This window comes from Capra hircus, chromosome 29 (assembly GCF_001704415.2).
Source record: "Capra hircus breed San Clemente chromosome 29, ASM170441v1, whole genome shotgun sequence".
Taxonomy (NCBI): Eukaryota; Metazoa; Chordata; class Mammalia; order Artiodactyla; family Bovidae; genus Capra; species Capra hircus.
Window position 1 is genome coordinate 35,814,683 of NC_030836.1, and position 21,902 is coordinate 35,836,584.

At 47.8% G+C, this 21,902-nt stretch overlaps 1 long non-coding RNA gene across 1 annotated transcript in view; it reads left to right on the forward strand.

Moving 5' to 3' along the window:
- The window catches only part of LOC108634244, a 32,448-nt gene continuing 25,767 nt past the window's right edge, over window positions 15,222-21,902 (forward strand). The window contains exons 1-2 of the long non-coding RNA XR_001917519.1: window positions 15,222-15,596; window positions 17,530-17,582. This is a non-coding gene — a long non-coding RNA (uncharacterized LOC108634244). The remainder of the gene's footprint in view (window positions 15,597-17,529; window positions 17,583-21,902) is intronic.

The following is a 21,902-nucleotide window of genomic DNA, read 5'->3' on the forward strand; positions in this document are numbered from 1 at the left end:
GATGGGTGGACTTCTTCTGGAGAGGGGTCCAGGGTGAGGGGCCAGGAAGGGGGCTTGGACAAAGCTTTGGCACTTGACAGAAATTTCTGGTGGAAGGAGCAGGGGGCCAGAAGAGCCTGCCTGGCTCTCCAAGCTACTGGGAGCCTGGACAGGATTCAGAAGGGTTTGTTGGGGTTGATGTCTCAGCTGGCAGTCAGCAACTGTAAGATCTTTGTGAAATTACCCAAAATGTTGTCACATTTTTGGGGTTGTTATTTTTGTTGCCCCTCCTGTTTTCCACTGCAGCAATTGCCAGTAAAAGCTCTGAGAGGAAAAGTTCCCATGGGTTGGAGGGTAAGGGACAAGCTGTTTCTCTACCTGCAACACTTTTGACACCAAATTTATGTTTTTTTTTTTCTTCCCCCTTGCCAACCAATTTCTAGCTCTCTGGATACCAACAGTGTGTCCTCTAGTTAAAGTCATTTTGGGAATTAGCATCAGTTTCCACAGGTTAAAGCTCTGTCTCACAAGATTGCCCACACTTCAGAACCAATCACAAGTAATGGGCCCCCAGGGCCCCCATACTTCTGACTTACTTGGCTACAAAGCATGAATCCCTCTCAGTTCTGAGCTGGAACGGCTCACGGAAGTGAGGGAAACGTTAGCTTATGTTTCCTGGTTGATCACAGAGGACATGATGAAGGACATAGGCAAACAGGCGAGGAGGTACACAGGGCAAGGTCCAGGAGGATCCCCACGCATGTGGGCTTGGGGCTTGTTGTTCTCAGCATGTGGGTGTGTCGACCAATCCAGAACAGTTTCCCAACCATATAGTGTGCTCCCATCTGCATAGCTGAGGGATTTTTATGGAGGTTTCCTCACATGGGAAACTCCAAGGATTTAGGAGCTCTGAACCAGAAACCAGCATCAAATGATAGAACAGAAGAATGCCTCTAGCATCTGTCACCCAGGAAATCATGACTGTTTTAGGGATTCTGTATCAGGAACCAGGCGACAAGGACCAGCACATGTATTTCTTATTGTGTTGCAGCAAATAAAAAAGGAAGCGGAGGGACTTCCCCCGTGGTCCAGTGGTTAAGACTTTGCCTTCCAATGCAGGGGCTGCGGGTTTGATCCTTGGTTAGGGAACTAAGATCCCAGGTGCCTTAGAGGCCAAAAAACCAAAAACATAAAAGATAACAGAAGCAATATTTTAACAAACTCAGTAAACTCATTAAAAATGGTCCACAGGGAAAAAAAGTCTTAAAAAAGAAAAGAGGGAGAGCAGAAGTCTGCGTCCCACCGGCAGCCAGACTGGGGGCTCGGAGGCGCCTCTGTCAAGGTGCCAGAGGCAGCGACTTACACTGAAGCACGGAGAGTAGACCAATCTGCCTGTGTTTTTAGCTTCCTGGAGAAGGATGGAGTGTCCTAACCTCCCTGGCCTTTGAAGAGAGTCAGGAACAATTTGCTTCGTAATTCCTCCTCGGGAGAGGAATGTCTTCTTGCCAAAGTGGAGAAAAAGCCTCTATAATTGCATAAAGGTCTCGACTCCCTGGGCCGCGCTCTCCTGCCCAGTGAGCCCTGGCTGCCCCAGCGGTTGAGCTAGCGCAGCCCGTGGCCGCGTGTGTGACCCCAAGTCTTTCCATGGCCCTTGGCCTGCGCCCAGCCCTGCTGGCTGAATCAGGCCTGAAGCCTGCAGTCCCAGCAGCAAGTCCCAGCAAACCCAGCGTCTCCTTCAAGCTCCCCAGACAGACCCTCACCCGCCAGCCCATTGGGCTGGGAGGGCATTGCAGTGGTATCCACACTGTACCATCGCGGGAAGAGACCCCCCCGCCACCGCCGCACTGTGGGGCCCTAGAGGCAGAGACCCCTCACTCCTCCCCGGAAGGGGGCCCTCCCTGCCTGCATCATCGCGGGGACCCGGAAAAACCCAGCCCTGCGCTCAGCTGGGAGGGCCTGGCCTTGCCTTCTTCTCTTGTACTCGCGGTCAGTACCGTAAATCACATTCCAAACACGGGCCAGAAAGTTGCCGAGGGAGGTAACAGTTCCTGGCTTCCAGAGGCATTCCGAGGAAGACGCAGAGCTAGTTCCTTCCAAGGGAGAGTGATCTTGGCAGAAAGGGCAAGACAGAGCGAGAGGAGGCAGGGAGTCTGCCCGAGGACAGCAGGTTTTGGGACAACGGTGCAGATGCTGTGACGGCGAAGGCTTGGGAGGCTGATGAGGCTGTTGCTGCACCCCTGAATTGTGTTGACGTAAAAAGGAAAAGCACAACCTGAGAGCTGCGAGTCAAATTGTGTTGGGGCAGCATGAGGACTGCAGCCCAGGACACAGCCCCTCAGATAGCTCCGAGAAACTGCTCTGAAGAGGCCCTGGGAAACGACAGTGTATATGTGATTCTGATGAAGTGGGAGTACTTGCAATCGAGCACATATGTTTTTCCAGAAGGTTTCTGCTGGTCTCGTGAAGCTTTCTGCTAGTCATGAGAAATAGCAGTCACCACGAAGAGTTTTAGTGCTTTTCTTGATTTGAGGAGATACAAGAATTGGGCTCATAAAATCGGCACATGAAATTATTTAACTATCTGAAGACCTGTTCTGCCAGTTTCTCCCAAGCACAGAGCGTCTCATTTCTGCTCTCAACCCTGAACTCCTTCAGCAGGTGCTGAAGGTCAGCAGCTGCAGCAGCACGTGGTCTAATCCTTACTGAGGTAGATGGCAAGTGCCCATATTGCTACACACAGTCCCCTATGCACATGCCCTCCCCTGCTCCACAGGCCGCAGTCCTAGCTGGTATATGCCGGGGTTTAGGCCCCCGCTGTTTGGGACTTCTGACCCCATGGACTGGACTTCTAGACTCGGCAGAGAGGACCTGTCCCTTTCACCATGGCTCATCCGGCAGAGACTTCTGGTGTTGCAGGAAGGGACACGCTTCCTAACAAGGGGGCTCTTGTCCAACATTTGGAAATGAATTGTCCGAGGAGACGAAAGTGCTGACAAGGCAAGATATTTCATTGGGAAGGGGCGCCCGGGTGCAGAGCAGCAGGGTGAGGGAACCCAGGAGGACTGCTCTGCCATGAGGCTGGCAGTCTCTGGGTTATATGGTGATGGGAGTAGTTTCCCGCTTGTCTCTGGCCAATCACACTGACTCAAGGTCCTTCCTGGTGGTGTGTGTATTGCTCAGCCAAGACAGATTCCAGCGAGGAGGACTCTGGGAGGGCGCATGGACTGGAGTCTCCTCTTTCCTTACGATCTTTACCAGATTTGTCCAGTTGGTGGTGGCTTATTAGTTCTGAGTTCTTTACTAGGATCTCCTGGGGAAAAAGTAACTCATACAAATGGTTACTGTGGTGCCAGCCCAGGTTTCAGTCAGAGGTTCCCCCAACAGATGTGGTGGTGCTGGGGGATGTTGAGGAAAGAGCCTTTGGGAGGCCTAAGGAAGTGTATTCAGGGAGACAATGACCTTTCTTCAGTGACCAATGCTCCTTTCTGCTGCCGTGACCCTGTCACACACCCTCATGGGCCTGGGTCTGCAGAGCAAGGGGATATGGCCCCGCCAGCCTGTACCCACACACGGAGCGGAGGGCCTGGGGCCATGCTACCATCAGAGAGTGACTCCAGGCAGAGGCTTCCCTGGGAACGAGCGTCAGACCAAGAGGGTGAGGGAGCTGGTCCCTTCCGGGTCTCTGCTCCGTGCAGGCGCTGATTAACCTACAAACATGATCCCGCTTGACCTTCACAGCCACCCTCTGCAGGTGCACCGATCCAGCCTTCCAGATGCTGAAACCGAGCTTTCAGAATGTGAAGTGAATTGTGCGGTCACCCTGGCAAGTGGTGGAGCCAAGATTCAAGCCCAAGTTTTCTCCCTTCCAGAACTAGGCTCCTCCCTGCTCTGCTGGGCTCTAGGAGGCCTCGTCAGCCTTTTGCTATGGCAGGGAAGACAATGTCCTTTCTTCAGTGACCAATGTTCCTTTCTTCTGCCCTGAAAGAGTTCTTGGAATGACTGAGAGCATTTCTTGAGGCAATGTTATGTGGTTTCTAAAGGACTCCCTAACACAACCCAGACATGCCCTGAGCCCTGTACAGCAGGCCTGGAGAATCCTGCAGACTCTGTTCCAGTTCACTGCAATAAAGTGAATATTGTAATAAGTCGAGTTGCGTGAGTTCTTCAGTCTCACTGCTTGCTGCTGCTGCTGCTGCTAAGCAGTGTCAGTCGTGTCCAACTCTGTGTGACACCATAGACGGCAGCCCACCAGGCTCCGCCGTCCCTGGGATTCTCCAAGCAAGAACCCTGGAGTGGGTTGCCATTGCCTTCTCCATCTCAGTGCCTATAAAACTTATATTTACACAATTCCGTAGTCTATTAAAGGTGCAATAGTAATATGTCTGAAAAATATGCATACCTTGATTAAAAAATACTTTATTGCTAAAAAATGTTAACCATTATTTGATCCTCCAGTGAATTGTAATCTCTTTGTAGTACTAACATCAAAGATCACTGATCACAGATGACTGCAGCAAATATCGTCATCATAGCAAAACAATCTTGAGCACTGAGAGAGTTCCTGAAATGGGACACAGAGACATGAATGAGCAAATGCCATTGGAAAAGCGGTGCCCATAGACTTGCTCAACACAGGGTCACTGCAAACCATCACTCTGCAAAAAACGCAGTATCTGTGAAGCAACGTACATTGAAGTACAATGAAAAGAAATCCTCCTATAACCTCTCCCGATAGGAAGCTGATGCACTCGAGTGCTCTCTTGGTATGTTTCCCAGGGAAGCTTCTTCTGAGGTTTTTAGGGCTGGCATTTGGCTCTTGGAACCACTCTGCAGCCAAATGAACCTCGAGTTCAGAGAGGCCCCAGAAACCTTAGACGGTTTGTGCTACTTTGAGTCAAAGAAGCAGAAAAGAATGAGGAGATGTGAGCAAACCATCCTCGTGTGCTCAGGGAGTCCAGCAACCCCATGGCTCTTCCTTTTCCCTGGAAACCTCCATAAGTTGTTTTGTTGTTTCCTTAAAATATTTATTAAATATTTGTCACATATAAGGAACAAGGATTGATAAAATAAAGCCTAGATGCTAATCACCCAGTGTAAGAAATAACACATCACCAGCAGAGTTGAGGCGCCCTGTGGATGCCTCCTCCTTTGTGCCCCTCCTCCTCTGCTTGGGGTGGGGGAGGGGTTACCATGACCTTGAATTTGGTGTTTAGTATCCCCAGCCATTCCTTCCTCTCTCACTACATATGGCTGTATTCCTAAACGATGCCTAGTTTGCTTAGCCTGCTTTTCAACCACACATGCAGGGTAGCACCTGCATTTACCAGCAGGAAATGGTGTTCTTTGACTTCTTATATTCCTTGCTGAACGTTCTGTCGGTAGGAGTCATTCACGTGGGTACACGTAATTCTAGTTCGCTCACTTTTCGGTCTGGTGTATTATTTCATTACTTAGATAGGAATGATGGACATTTATATTGTTTCCAGAATTTTCCTGATATAAACAGTTCTGCTGGGAAGATTCCTGTACATGTTCTCCAGAGCGTGAGAGATGTTACGGGTGGAATTTCTGGGCATAGAGAATTTGCACGTTCAACTTCATGACGAGCTATTTCCAAATTGTTCTCCAGAGTGATTCTACTATGCCTAGAGTTTTCCCAAACTGTTTTGCTTTCTTTAAGGGGCTGCCTTATCCACCAACCAGGGTTATTTTCTGACCCGCTTACTCGCTGGGTAGGGTTCACTCTGTCTCCAGTTTCTTTCTCTTATTCTCACCCTCTCGCTCCCAGGATTCCAGCAGGAGATGGGCACACTCAACTTCGGATGGTTTGAGCAGAGAGTTAAATAAAGAACATATTACAAAAGAGTGGGCTGGGGTAAGGAAGCCCCAAGGGCTGGTGCAGCACCCCAGGAGGTAACTACTGGGCTTAGTTTGCACACTCCCTAAAAGGAGAGCTGAGAAAGATCGTGAAGGCCTGAGTTAGGAAGGTCTAGGTGGCTAGGGAGCCAGACAGGTGCTGAGACTTTTAATGGGGCACACAGCTTCCACTGCTTTAACTCTGAAAGAGGAAATACTAGCATTCACCTCCTGCAGCTTCTGCATGACTCAGTGGACTGATGTGTGCAGCGCTGGGGATGTGCAAACACTCCACAAATGCCAGTTAATTATTACCTCAAACTGAGAGTAAGTTACACAGCCTCAAGAATTCTCAAAGAATTTTCATAGTTGTTATTTCCCAATCTGTGCTGAAAGAGAAGTGGGTTAAGGTTACTCCTTTCATAGTTGTGCCTCTGATCTTTTTTAAAAAATAAGAAATATGCTGTCTCCATTTTCTGCACTTTGCTGGGACTCTGCCTACTCTCTTTTCTCTAACTGTTCCGGGGTCAGTGTGGCTCCTGCCCCCTGTATATAGCAGAACTGTTTTTGCAAGACGAATCTCCAAGGTTCTGAAGAATAAGTTTCTTAACCTTTCCCTCAATTTTTTATTCTGAAATATATCAGACATACAGAATTGGAAAGAATAGAGTCATCTTCTGCTTTTTCTTGTTGCTGTTTAGTTGCTAAGTTGTGTCTAACTGTTTGCGATCCCAAGGACTGCAGCCCACCAGGCTCCTCTGTCCATGGGATTTCCCAGGCAAAAATACTGGAGTGGGTTACCATTTCCTTCTCCAGGTAATCTTCCTGCCCCAGGGATCGAACTCGCATCTCCTACATTGGCAGGTAGATTCTTTACTGCTGAGCCACCAGGGAAGCCAACCCGCTTAGAAAGTGTAATCACTATTTCACTGTATTTTCTTTGTCTCTTTCACAGAGAGACCATTTTTGCCAACGCATTTGGGAGCTGCACCCTGTCACTTCACTCCTAAGTACTTCGGCTGCATTTCCTAAAAATAAAGACCGTTTTCTACATAAACATGGTACCATGCTCATACCTAAGAAAATGGACAGTTCTGTGACAGCATCAGATATCCAGTCCATATTCATAATTCCCCAATTGTCCCAAGATTCTAACTTATAGGATTCAGTCAAGCTTCTTGCCTTAAATTCCTTTCTCTGGTTGTTTCCTCCTGGTTCCATTGACTTGTCCCTTCTCCCCCTGTATTTCCCGTGTGGCTCTCACGTTGTCTCACATCTGCAGGTTCATAGCACTGGATGTTCCACTATTGGTGAAACTGTGGGGTAATTTGTTCTCCCTGACTCTGTTGTAAACACCTTGAGGACATGCACGCTCTCTTTCATCCTCGAGTGGACTTCAGCCCGCCATCACTCCTTGGGTTCCCTGCTCTTCCTCTGAAGTCCAAGGTCCCTCTCTCCTTGATCGTCAACACCCAGAAGACTCTATTAGGGTGAAATAATAGGTGTGCTCCTACTTCTATGAAAGAACTTCCAGCTTTAAGTGGGTCATTTGAAGTCAATGATTCACTAATTTATTCTACAAATAAATCTATCCATCTGCCAGGTATCAGGCACTAAGAATATCCACAATGTTCCTTTCACTGCTTCCTTGCTGCTTCTGCGCTGGGCTCCTCGGCTCTGCCTGGCTGTTACCACTCAGTTGCCCTCATGAGCTCCCCTTCTTCCTCCAGCCCTTCCATGCTGCTCCATGAGGCTCTCTGTGCAGCTCATTTCTCACGCCTCCCTCCCCCGGCGCCCCATCACGTGCTCTCCTGTTACTTCAGTTAAAACCAGCACGGGAATGGCTCCTGCGTCTGCATTCTCAACTTCCCCCAGGCCTGAGCAGGCCAGACTCTCCCTGGCAGGGACCCCACATCTCATCATTCACTAGTCACACGAATTCATTCCACCTCCCAAATGTCTTGAAAGTTGTCCCCTCCGTTCCTGTGCACGGCTGCTGCCTCGGTGCAGCCTGGTGTCACGTGGGGAATGTCAGTAGCCCATTCCTATTCTCTCTGGCTTCAGATTCATCCCCTTTCAGTCCTTCCTCCAGGAATGACTTCCAGCCCATTTTGTGTGCAGCCTCCATGTCCTTCTGACATTGCACTAATGGTTTGTCTGTCGCTTAGTACAGCTAATGCTTGTACTCTGAGGACCGAGAGAGTAGGCAGAAAGTGAGATTGGTTTGATCTTCTTGCTGTCCAAAGTACTCTCAAGAGTCTTCTCTAGCACCACAGTGTGAAAGCATCAATTCTTTGGCACTCAACCTTCCTTATGGTCCAACTCTAAGGACATACACATCCCAACATTATGGATGGTATTAAAGTATTGTCTCCTCTTGGGTGTCAAGAAGCCGGGGGCCAGAGATATAAAGGGCCTGTTTTACAGTATGTGTTCTCCCAGCTACTAAGTTGCAGAGTGTGGTCTCCAAACTCCGTAGTTATTAAATGAGTTATAGACTGAAACCTCTTGTCCAGGTTCTCAGGAGGCTCACCTTCTATGGAGGGACAGGCAGATGGCTGTGATGTGGTGGGGGAAGTGCTGGGCTCCAGGCATGTGTTACGTCTATGGGATGATAGAATTAGCAGCTGTGGTGATAACCTTCAGAGGATGTGCGATGACCTCACAGGGGAAATGTTGCGGAAGCTGGGTCTTGAAGAATGACTAGAATTTGTCAGTAGATAAGAAGGGAAGGCCTTCTTCACTGTGGGGCCAGTGTGGACAATGGCACAAGAGAATTAGAAATGAAATACTTGCTGTGGCTGAGTTACAAGTGTGCTGGGTCAGGAAGATCCCCTGGAAAAGGAAATGGCACCCCAACTCCAGTACCCTTGCCTGGGAAATCCTACGGACAGAGGAGCCTGGTGGGATACAGTCCACGGGGTTGCAAGGAGTCGACACGACTGAATGGCTTTCACTTTCAGTTTTGGGTGGGAGATGAGGCTGGAAGGTTGGGTGGGGGGGTCTTATCATGAAGGGCCTTCCATATATGTTAAGGACTTTGTGTTTTGTCTGGTAAGTAATAGGCAGCCATGGAAGGATTTAAAATCAGATATTTAACTCAGATTCGATTTTAATCAGCTCGCAAATGTGCTGAGCTTGAGCAAGCCTAGATTGACTAGGACAAGACTGTTGGCAGGAAGACAGTTCTGTAAGTAAGAGGTTCCTGCAATAATCTAGATTCAAGGCCATGAAACATAGATAAGGGCAGTGGTAATGAGACGACAAATTCTAGAAATGTGTAGAGTTAAGGGTTTATAGAGCCAGTCTTGAAAACTGTGTACAGAACAGTGCCATGAAAGAAGTGCCAGAGGAAAGCGTGGACGAAGGTTTTCCCCCATCAGTGACGTCCGTGCTTTACGAAGGAAGTGTAGGTTTAGGTCATTCGTGGACACGTGGATATGACCATGGAACAAAGGGAGAGGAAAGGGGATATTCTTCTTTGTTTTTTTATCTTTTAAAAAGCCGAGGTATAGTTGATTTGCAATGTTGTGTCAAAACTCTGCTGTATAGCAAAGTGACCCAGTTATACACTGATACACACTCCTATATTCATACACATTATTTTTCATATTCTTTTCCATTCTGGTTTATCACAGGATATTGAGTGTATTTCCCGGTGCTCTACAGTAAGCCCTTGTTGTTCATTCATTCAAACTTAATGTGATAGTTTGCATCTACCAGCCTCAGACTCCCAGCCCAGCCCTCTCCTTCCCCCTTCCCCGCTGGCAACCGCTGGTCTGTGCTCTGTGTCTGTGAAAGCGGATATGCTTGATCGCCTCTCTGGATTAAGTTTCTGAAATATAGGCCTGCCAGAATTCAGAGGGATAGGATGGTCGGTAGCTTTCTTTCCTTCTGTCCCTCCTTACTGCCTACCACACCTTCTTACTAACTGCCTTAATTCCTGGAATCACAACCCACTCCCTCTAATCTTAAATTCCGTGGTTAGCTTGGCACCAACAAAACATATAAGAAGACATGGGAGGTTGAAAGGAAAAGGACAGAGCAATTAGAGGAAAAGACAAGAGAGATTGTTCACTATCTTTTCTTCTATAAATAGTTGAAAGCAACTGTATGGTATTTCAGATGTATTCCAGCATAGGTCATATAAACAGATTTATTTTTTAATATACCCCCTGTATCTTTCAATTAACCATACATTGTGTGTAGCATATTTCAATACACATCTCTCAGGATGGGAATAGCAGAAACATATGTTAACAGAGTTATATTAACTCTAGGGACAGTACTACTGGGTTACAAGCTATTATGGCTCCATATGTTACCCATAAAGACTCCTGTGGCTTTAATGTGTAACACACTCTGTTTTGGATTGGCAAATGGATTGGAGTCAGGCTGAGAAAAAATGAGGATCTTCCGGACAAGAAAGTTTATGTACTGTTCTGGGCAAGAAAACCTTAAAAGCACACTGGGTAAATTTCCTTGTTGTCCAATCTCTATCTAAATGAAGATTCCAATGGTTGGGCTATATTCTCTCCCCACCATCCTGGGAAAGGCTGACACATATTGCCTTTGAGATAATTAGATAAATACCTGACTGCGTAACGGGTAAGTCTCTCCTAGCTCTTATGAGCCCAGGGCACTATGTCTGAGTCACTTTGCTCTTATTCCTTCAAAAGTCACCTATTTATACATGCACGGGTGGTGGCTCAGATGGTAAAGAATCTGGCTGTAATGCAGGAGACCCGGGTTCTGTCCTCAGGTTGGGAAGATCCCCTGGAGAAGGGAATGGCAACCCACTCCAGTATTCTTGCCTGGAGAATCCCATGGACAGAGGAGCCTGGTGGGCTACGGTCCAGGGGGTTACACAGAGCTGGACACGACTGAGCAACTCAGACACACCAGTGGCCTGGACAGTCATGGCCTGGGGGTCAGAAGAGCTAAACTTTTTAGGCTGTGCTACCACCAGGTGACCTTCTGCCTGGGACTCGTTTTTCCTGAGTCCGATTCCTTTTTAGATGATGCATTAGACTTGACCATTACTTTCATGGTCCCTTTTAAACTTTAAAGTGAAGTGAAGTCGCTCAGTCGTGTCCAACTCTGCGACCCCATGGACTGTAGCCTACCAGGCTCCTCCCTCCATGGGATTCTCCAGGCAAGAGTACTGGAGTGATTTGCCATTTCCTTCTTCAGGGGATCTTCCCGACCCAGGGATTGAACCCGGGTCTCCCGCATTCCAGCCAGATGCTTTAACCTCTGAGCCACCAGGGAAGCCCTTAAGACTCACCAGTTCCATAAACAGGAAATTACAACTCCAAGTGGATTTTCAAAAGATTTTGCCTGTTACTTTTTCTGAAACAAAAGAAGATGTATCTTTTGGGCTTTATACATTGGAAATGCCCTTGCTTCTCTATTTTGGGGGGAGTTTTCCTACCCAAAGCATGCCCATCCCTTCTTCTATCTGCAGGTAGCCCTGGAAGGAGAACAGCTCTCTAAAAAATCTAACTGCAAACATAGGTTTGCTACTGCCTCTGGGAAGTAGCCCTTCTTGACTGTTAAAGTAGTTTTGGATGTCATGGACCAGAAAAGTGATATTAAATATTTCCATTTCTTTCCTCTGCTTACCAAGCCAGTACTTAGACACCAAAATCTGTTTTGAACTCTGCGCTGCCGCCCAGTGGGTAGCTCTCATCACTGCATTCTCTTTACACTGGGCCTTGGGGAGAGAAACCTGGACACATTTTGGAAGGTGTTATAATAATACAACGGCTGCTGCTAATAATGGGAGATTTTCTACATCCCATCTGGGCGCTGTTAAGTCTCTGTATGTTGCATGTATTTATAGGTTATAATTATTTGTATGTTACATTGTCATCTGTCCTCACAGCAGCTTGATGGCTAATAACAGAACAATAGAGTTCTATTATTAATCCCATTTTGCAGGTTAGAAAACTGACATTGATTAAGTGACAACCAGCTTGGTAGAATTTAGGGTTAGAAACGGTGAGAATGGTTCAAATGGTTCCTCCTGGGCCTCTGATCTCACAGAAATTCTCAACAGCTGAGTTTCTGTCTCAATGACATCAAAAGAGAATGCGTTTATTTGTGGACAGTATCTCCTTGCCCTCAAGAGAGTGAAGAGTCTAGTTCGGAGGGTTTTTTTGCATATTCTTAGGAAATAAATAAATAGAGCAGAGCAGTCCAGAAAGTTTCTGGAGGAGGAGGAGTTGAGGTGGGTGTGGACGGCACAGCTGAATCTGAAAGCTGGAGAGGGTGGATGGGTGAGGGCAGAGTGTGGATGGAGGGGAAGTTCGTCTCCGGAGGCAGGCACTGCGTCCTTCCTCATGATTGTTCTCCCTTTCCCACCTTTTCTATAGTTATCATTTTCTCACTAGAATCCAGGAATGTGGACTAGGAGACATGGTTTTTGCACCCAGGGGGCTCGCAGTTGAAGGGAGAGACTGTGAAATCAGCCGGAGCAGAGGCAGCGGGAGGGGCAGTGAGGCTTCTCTGTGACGTGACAAGGGAGCTGGCCTGGTGCAGAGGAGCGTTGGGGAGCGGGTTGGTGGGTGCAGGTGAACGCGACCCAGGCCTTGAGCCCCAGCCCAGAGAGTTGGGGCTTCACGCTGAGTGACGTGGCACGTTGGTTTCTAAACAGGGACTGGCATTCTGAAATCACGTGGTATTGTCTTCTTTTTAAGAAAGAAAAATGAAGAGAGGAGGGGAGAATACCTACTCATATGCTTTGTGCCAGAAGTGAGTCTCTGTGTTAATGAGTTGAACTTTTTGAAAGCAACTACAGGGAATTCTGGGCTTCCCCTGTGGCTCAGTGGTAAAGAATCTGCCTGCAATGCAGGAGACGCAGGAGACACTGTTTCGATCCCTGGGTCTGGAAGATCAACTGGAGGAGCAAGTGTCAACCCACTCCAGTACTCTTGGCTGGAGAAGCCCATGGACAGAGGAGCCTGGCGGCCTACAGTCCATGGGGTTGCAGAGACAGACAGGACTGAAGCAGCTAAGCACAGCACAGTACATATGTATACCAAAAAGCATTTGGAAGGCTGTGTGTCAAACCTTTAGCAGTGGAAGTTTGTGGGAAAGAGAGGGGCATCGTGGTGAAGGGGATATAGCTGTGTAACAGTGGATTATGGGGACTTTCCCCCCGTTTATTTACCGTATGAGTTTCATTTTTAATATGTTTGATTTTGGAGATTAGGTTAGTGATAAAGAGTCCAAATCCTCAGACCGGGGTTGTTTGCCTCATGGTTTGAGTACAGGCTCAGATCCTGGCTTTGCCTCTTTGTTGCTGCTTCTCTAAACCTCTGGGGCTCTCTTTGTAATGGGGAAAATAATAACAGGTTTCTTCAGACAGTCACATTAGATGATGAATATGGCACATGAGGCAGAGTGCTTGGCACCTACTAGGAGCAATAAGTGTTAGCTATCTTTATTACTGTGTTAATAAAGAAGAAAAGCTCTCACTTGCAACTTGGGGTAAAGAGGTGTGTCCTCCCCCTAGAGGGCTGCTCACTGAATCTGGTTTAGTGGAATACATAACTGAAAATGAGGTGCTGGGATGAAACACGCAGAGCAACAGCGTTGGTCAGGTCACTGCCTGCCGGCGAGCGGTTCACGACAGGCAGAAGGGCCGTGTTGACGAAACAACCCCAAGGCATGCGAGTCTTGTGACTGTGTAAGGGGGATACACCTATAAACTGTTTGGTCAGAATTCAGTATAAGGTAGCCATTATTATTGTTATTATCGTCCTCTCTTGTAGTAAAATCTGCTTAGAAAATTAAATTTAGGAGGCAGCTCATGAAGGACAGACTCAGGGAAATTACTCAAGAGAGGTGACACCGAGCCATGGACGTTCCGGCCCAACCCAGGCACGTTTAGAAGCAGACAGAAACACGGGCAATGGCTGGTCAGCCTGCAGTCTCCCCCATGTGGGGGCAGGGCTTGGGGTGCTGACCCATTTCCTTTTCAATATTTCTTTTTTTCTCTTTATTCTTTAGACTTTATTTCTATAAACTTAATTTTTTTTTAAACAGTAGGTCCTTGTTGGTTATCTATTTTAAACCTACTGTGTGCATGTCAGTCCCAAACTCCCAAGGGTCCTTTCTGGTCACCAAGAGCGTCTTTCTATAGCTGCATGGCAGAGACAAGATAGAGCCTGGCCTTTTCCTGGCACTTCCTCCACGAGGTGTGGAGGCGTTCCGAGAGCTTCCTGCGGACTCTTGTTGCTCGCTCACCCTGAACTTTGGAGCACAGTTCTGTTAGTGGTCTCCTGGCCGCTGGCCCTTGGTCAGGTGCACTGCCTGATCTGATCGCTGCTCAGGAGTGACATCTGGCACCGGGGCTTCGCCCTCTTGGGCTCATTAACAGGCCCGGGCTCTTCATCTCCCAGCGAGCGGGGGTCGGCATCCATCCTGCCCCTTGGGCTCCCCGTGTACCCACCCACATCGGCTCCTTTGGAATTCTCCGTGTAACCCTAAGGGACTGGCTTATCAAGGCCCACGTGACTGAAAAATAAAAAAAAATTTTTATTTGCTTAGAAAAGGGGAGCAATTCATGTCTTCCTTTCTTTTGAGAGAAGTTGTGTGGAATTGGCCTTTCAGTGGGAGAAACATATGAATCTATGTGTGTGCAGGTATGATGGTGTATATGCGTGTATATGCAGAGGCTTTGGGGCCCTGAGTATTTGGGCATATACGCATACGGGGAGCTGGGAGAGGCTGGACAAGGGACTGCAGGGGAGCCAGCGGAGGAAGAAGGGCTGAAGGCAGTGCCAAGGGCGGGTGGAACCCCAGTCTCCGGGCAACAGGGCGGCTGAGCTGCCCTGGAGTGCGGGACCTTAGGCAAACCAGCTTTCCCTTGGGTCCCAGAGCCAAGGGTCAGATTCAAGGCGGGTCGTCCGAGAACTACTGGTGACCTTGGCTCCTTATCTGTACCTGGAGGTGACAGCAGTACCTGCCTGGGAGGTTCGCGGAGGGGACCAGGTGAGACGACCTGTGAGAAGCACTTGGAACCCTGAGTGCCTGGCTGGCGGACTTCTTGCCACCCTGAGCTCAAGGGGTGCAGATGGGGGCTTGAGGCCTGTGGGGCAGGGAGGCAAGGTCAGGTCCCTGCCTCTCACAGGAGGTGTGACCCAGGCAGATTCCTAGGGAAATGTCCCCCTCCCCACAAGGTCACTTTTCCAAGCCTCCAGGGTCAGGAGGGGGCAGGCACCAAGGTCCCTCTGTCCTTGTTGGATCTCGTGGGTCTGGCTGGCAGTGAAATATGCCTCAGCCGACACTGTCCCCGGATCGCAGCAGAGCCTCCCTCCCACCCTTCCTGGAGGAGAAGGGGCGGGTGGGGGGCTCCCCGGGGCCCTTGTGGTGGAAATATGAAGTGTGACTTCCCGCACACCCGGGAGCCTGAGCCAGCCTGGGCGCAGCTTATCTCCTTCCTCAGCCTGATGTTTGTTTTAGGAAAAATCAAAGCACGGTCCCCTTCTGCTCTCTTCAAACAGAGCAGGAGTGAGCTGGCTGCTGCTGGGGCAGGGGGCCTGCTTTGGGGTGCAGAGGGGTCAGCCTGGAGCTCCCCTCTTCTCTGTCCCCCGCTGCTTGCCCGTGTGCCCCTTCCCTGCGCTGATGGCATCAGATTGCGTCAGAGGCCCCAGGCTCCGGCCAGCCACGCATCCACCAGTCTCTCTGCATCCAGCTCTGGGAGACGAGGCTGCATGGAGTTCACCCACGTCTGAGGACCTCCTGGTTTCCAGGTCTCAGCCCTCTCGTCCCTCTGCGGGGTCCCCTCCTCTGCTCTGGGCTCCTCTTTGCTGGATCACCCCTCTTGACTCTAGTTTCTAGGTCAGGAGCTTGCAGACAGAGAGGCCTTGGCTGGACAGGAGTTACCTGCCCTCCTCTGATTCCTGCTCCTTCTCTTTCCTTCCTCCCATCCCAGGGCCACCAGTGCTGGGGCCAAGGCCATGTTTTCCCTCTCCCACTCCAGGGAGGCTCAGGGTTCCCCGTGTTCCTCCGCCTCCACTGAGGGTTAAAGTTTCTTACTGCAGCCATCGAAGGAGCAGAGACCAGCTCTCCCAGGCCACCACTGGACTGGGAACAGACAGTTCATTGTTTGAGATGCCTTTTGGAGCACTCAGAGTCCAGTGGGTCCCTGGGTGTCCTCAGCCAGGACTGGGGCCAGGCCGGCGTGTGAACTTGGGAAAGCCACTTGGGGTGTTCTGGAGCTGAGTCGCAGCAGTGTTAGTGAGTGAATAGTGGATAACCCAGGGAGGGCTTTTCAGGGTTCAAACCACTATTCATGGCCAGAATCTTGCAGTATAAATTGCAATGCTCTTAGGTTTATAGTTGTTTTCTTTTTAAATATGGGTATTTTCAAACACACAAAAGCAGAGTGAATAGAACAATGAAAGGCCAGGTAACCTGTCACCAAGATTCAAAGAGCCCTGACTTTCGGCTGCTGTTGTTTCCTGAGCTCTGTCTGCCCCCAGTGCCCCCAACCCCCAGCCGCCGCCCCATTTCTCACCTGTCTCTTTGCAACACTCTTCTCTTTAACTTGCAAGCAATTGATGACTTTTAAAATGAACTTGGTACATGCTCTCCTGACACAGTGATTATCATGGTTTATTATCATAGCTTATTTTTTACACTCAGGAGACATGATGTATTTTAGTAGAGAACTTAATCCAATGGCAATTTATTGTCAGAGAGGACAGCCGAACCTCATGCCAAATGCGAAATAGTTGTTTCAGGCAGGCATTTTCCTACACCCCGTCAGACAGCATTAAATAATGACGTGACTGGCCAATTTTGCAGCTGCTTGGGGCTGGTGGGTCGGCTGGGGCCCTGCTCTTTACTGCAACCCTTTCTGATGCTCACCCAGAAGCAGGGCCTCCCAGGGTGAGAGGCTGGTCCTCAGCATTGCTGACTTGGGGAGGGGGCAGTAGAGGATGTTGCCTACAATGTTTTTCTTCAGCCTTTTAAAGGGAAGGACATATATATATGGAATTTAGGAAGATGGCAATGACGACCCTGTATGCAAGACAGCAAAAAAGACACAGATGTGTATAACGGACTTTTGGACTCAGAGGGAGAGGGAGAGGGTGGGATGATTTGGGAGAATGGCATTGAAACATGTATACTATCATGTAAGAATTGAATCGCCAGTCTATGTCTGATGCAGGATACAGCATGCTTGGGGCTGGTGCATGGGGATGACCCAGAGAGATGTTATGGGGAGGGAGGTGGGAGGGGGGTTCATGTTTGGGAACGCATGTAAGAATTAAAGATTTTAAAATTTAAAAAATAAAAAACTAAAGAAAAAAAAGGGAAGGACACCGTCATTCCTGCCAAAGGCAGCTCCCGGAAAGGGTTTATCTTTGCCAATATCTGGTAGGATCTTTTTTTATGACAATGAGAACTAAGAACACTACCACTTTGCCTTTTTGCCTTGGCTACCAGGAAGCTTAGCACTCAATTTAGAGGCCAATCTCAGTGACTTTCACCCAAGGTACTAGTTAGTTTGTCTCCCCCATTTCCTCAATACATTTCCGATTTCTCAATTTTATCTTTATATACCTGGGTTTTATTGTACCCAACCTTCAATTTCATTCTTTTGAAATTAGGAGTGGTAGAAATTAAAAACAAGAGCAAATGAAGCAATCTCACCTTTCCTATGATCCCTGTTCACAGAGCCTTGTCTGTGAGATGTCAAAGAGGTGAAAGTAATAGGCTCGGATCACATGGTAAGTAGGAGGGGAGAAATGACCAGACCTTAGATATATGCCATGACTTTACACTCTATAATTTTTTTTATTTTATCCTTTTAGAAGAACTTCCTCATCTGGAACAAATGATCTCAATTTGCCCTTGGTTTTTTCTTTCAGCAAATACTCACTGCCTACTTTATCTGTGTCATACTGGGCACTATGGGTGGACAAATAAAGGCAAAACAAACACATGTCCTCAAGGAATTTCCACTTTAGTAGGGAATATCAGACATGTTCTTCTAACACAAGATAAGAAGCGTGCAAAAATGGTATAGGTGATCTTATTTGCAAAGCTGGAATAGTGACACAGAGGGAGAGAACGAATATATGGACACCAAGTGGAGAGGGAGGGTGGGAGGAATTGGGAGATTGGGATTGACGCATACACACTGCTGAGACTATGCATAAAATAGATAATCAATGAGAACATACTGTGCAGCTCGGGGAACTCTGCCCAGTGCTCTGTGGCTAAACAGCAAGAAAATCCAAAAGGGAGTGGATATATGTACATGCATGCCTGACTCACTTTGCTGTACTGTAGAAATTAACACAACCTTGTAAAGCAGCTGTACTCCAATCAAAATTAATTTAAAAGGGAGTATTTTAGATAAAGTTTTTAAGGGTTGAGAGGAGGGAGAAGGTATCTGAAGATGATCAAGGGGAGGCTTTGTATGGGTGGTTGGCATTTCAATTGATTCTCGAAGGGAAGGGGAGGCATAGAGATAGACCCTCCTATCTCTCTATGACCTCCACGTAACAGAGGATGAAATCTGTGCAGAGAGAGGAAGGCAGGGTCCCCACATCACCCAGGTGGAAGTCATTATTACTGTTGTAATCCACCCTTCTGTCTCTCTGTGTTGAAGCAGGTTCTGTGGCTTTATGGCAACTGAAGGAGGGATTGAATTTGTCCTTAGGTGCCAGCTATTTAATTCTCGGTATTTAAACTGCCAGAGTCCAAGCCTCGGTATTTGGGGGCAGTGCTTTTTTTTATCTTGAGCTAACTTAGGGTAAAAAGTGGCAATGCATGGAGGCCATCAAGCATCTCAGATCATTTAAGGAGGTGCTGAGGAATGAGCGAGGGCTCAGGGACAGCTGGTACAAAGCAGAGCATGTCACAAGGAGCTGCTCTTTGTATCCATGGTTCTCAGAGTGTCAGCCTACCTCCCCCCAACTTTCCTGCTGTCTCCAACCTGTGCACATCCTTAAGGGCTGAACTTGAATTAGGAACTTTTGAACATAGGTGTCTTTTCTCCTTGGATGTCTGCCCTTGCTGTAGTCTGATACAGAACTTATTCTTCGTCTGGTTCCTTTGAAAGCAAAAGTTGTATGTACACCCTCCCTTCAGCCTGACCCTCCATGCCCCTTGCAGTCCTGAGGCAGAACTGGCTTCAGTCGGTTCTTCGGACAGGGCAAGACAAGGTGGCTCAGACAGCTGGTGTTTAGCATCCCCTGCCACCATGACTTTAGGATCCTCTAGAAGCCATTTCTGGATCTCTCAGCTCTCCTTTCTCTATATTTTTATTCTTAGATAGATGTAGATTTCAGGTAGTTGTAAGAAATCATACAGAGAAAGCTCATATGCTCTTTACCTAGTTTCCCCAATGACAACATCCCACAAAACTCTAATATCACAGCCAGGATACTGACCGTGATACAGAGCATGTCCAGCATCACTAAGCATCTTCATGCTGGCCTTTTATGTGGTTTCATCTCACTCTCACCCCCTCTTTTGTTGTTGTGTCGTCAAAAAATCATGTCCAACTCTTTGCGACACCATGAACTGCAGGCGTCTTTTTGCCTTTTCATACTGTAAATTAAAAGACGCTTCCTCCTTGGAAGAAAAGTTATGACCACCCTAGACAGCATATTAAAAAGTAGAGACATTACTTTGCCAACAAAGGTCCGTCTAGTCAAGGCTATGGTTTTTCCAATAGTCATGTATGGATGTGAGAGTTGGACTATAAAGAAAGCTGAGTGCAGAAGAATTGATGCTTTTGAACTGTGGTGTTGGAGAGGACTCTTGAGAGTCCTTTGGACAGCAAGGAGATCCAACCAGTCCATCCTAAAGGAAATCAGTCCTGACTATTCATTGGAAGGACTGATGTTGACGCTGAAACTCCAATACTTTGGCCACCTGATGTGAAGAGCTGACTCATTTGAAAAGACCCTGAAGCTGGTCTTTTGAAGGGGGGAGGAGAAGGGGACGACAGAGGATGAGATAGTTGGATGGCATCACTGACTCAATGGACATGAGTCTGAGTGAACTCCAGGAGTTGGTGATGGACAGGGAAGCCTGGCGTGCTGCAGTCCATGGGGTTCTCAAAGAGTCGGACACAACTGAGTGACTGAACTGAACTGAACTGAACTGTTGGCTGCAAGGCTCCTCTGTCCACGGGATTTCTCAGGAAAGAATACTGAGGGTTGCCAGTTTCTTCAGTATTCAGGGGATCTTTCCAACTTGGGGACTGAACCCGCATCTCCTGCATTGGGAAGCAGATTCTTTACCACTGAGCCACCAGGGAAGGTCCACCCCCTCCTTAGCCACTGGGACCGCTCATCAGAGTTTGTTCCTCTTTGTTATGAGTTACAGTCCACGGTATGGCTGTGCTGCGGTGTGTTTCAGCAACTGCACTCAACTGAAAAACCCTGCTATAAACATTTGTATACACATTTTGTTTCCTTCCCTCCGCTTTCTTTGGGTTTATTTTGTTCTCCTCCCCCCCTCCCCCGCCGCCCCCCAGGTTATTGCACTGGGAGCCTAGATGATAGATTTGACTCACACTATTTTCTAATGTATCATTTCATTCTCTAAATTTCTACTGAAGTACAGCTTTATTCGTGTTCTACAAATGTTTATATGTTGTATTACCATTTTCCTCCAGTTCAGTGTCTTTTCTGATTTCTCTTGAGACTTCTTCTTTGACCGATGGATTATTTAGAAGTCTGTTGTCAATTTCCTTGTTATCTTTCTGTTATTGATTTCTACTTTGATTCCATTGTGGTTGGAGAACACACTATATGATTTCAGTTCTGTTAAATTTGTTGAGGCTTGTTTTATGGCCCAGGATATGGCTTATTTTCGTGTATGTTCTGAGGGAACTTGAAAAGACTATGTATTCTGCTGTCATTGGGTGGAGTGTTCCGTAAATACCAAAGAGATTCTGCTGGTTGATGATGGTGATGGTTTTAAGTGTTTCTATACCCTGCAAGAGAGTTCCAGAAAAACATCTATTTCTGCTTTATTGACTATGCCAAAGCTTTTGACTGTGTGGATCACAATAAACTGTGGAAAATTCTTAGAGAGATGGGAATATCAGACCACCTGACCTGCCTCTTGAGAAATCTGTATGCAGGTCAGGAAGCAACAGTTAGAACTGGACATGGAACAACAGACTGGTTCCAAATAGGAAAAGGAGGACGTCAAGGCTGTATATTGTCACCCTGCTTATTTAACTTTTATGCAGAGTACATCATGAGAAACGCTGGACTGGAAGAAACACAAGCTGGAATCAAGAATGCCGGGAGAAATATCAATAACCTCAGATATGCAGATGACACCGCCCTTATGGCAGAAAGTGAAGAGGAACTCAAAAGCCTCTTGATGAAAGGGAAAGAGGAGAGTGAAAAAGTTGGCTTAAAGCTCAACATTCAGAAAACGAAGATCATGGCATCTGGTCCCATCACTTCATGGGAAATAGATGGGGAAACAGTGGAAACAGTGCCAGACTTTATTTTTGGGGGGCTCCAAAATCACTGCAGATGGTGACTGCAGCCATGAAATTAAAAGACGCTTACTCCTTGGAAGAAAAGTTATGACCAGCTTAGATAGCATATTAAAAAGCAGAGACATTACTTTGCCGACTAAGGTCTGTCTAGTCAAGGCTATGGTTTTTCCTGTGGTCATGTATGGATGTGAGAGTTGGACTGTGAAGAAGGCTGAGTGCCGAAGAATTGATGCTTTTGAATGGTGGTGTTGGAGAGGACTCTTGAGAGTCCCTTGGACTGCAAGGAGATCCAACCAGTCCATTCTGAAGATCAGCCCTGGGATTTCTTTGGAGGTTAACGATGCTAAAGCTGAAACTCCAGTACTTTGGCTACCTCATGCGAAGAGTTGACTCACTGGAAAAGCCTTTGATGCTGGGAAGGATTGGGGGCAGGAGGAGAAGGGGACAACAGAGGATGAGATGGCTGGATGGCATCACTGACTCGATGGACATGAGTCTGGGTGAACTCCAAGGGTTGGTGATAGACAGGGAGTCCCGGCATGCTGCAATTCATGGGGTCGCAAAGAGTCGG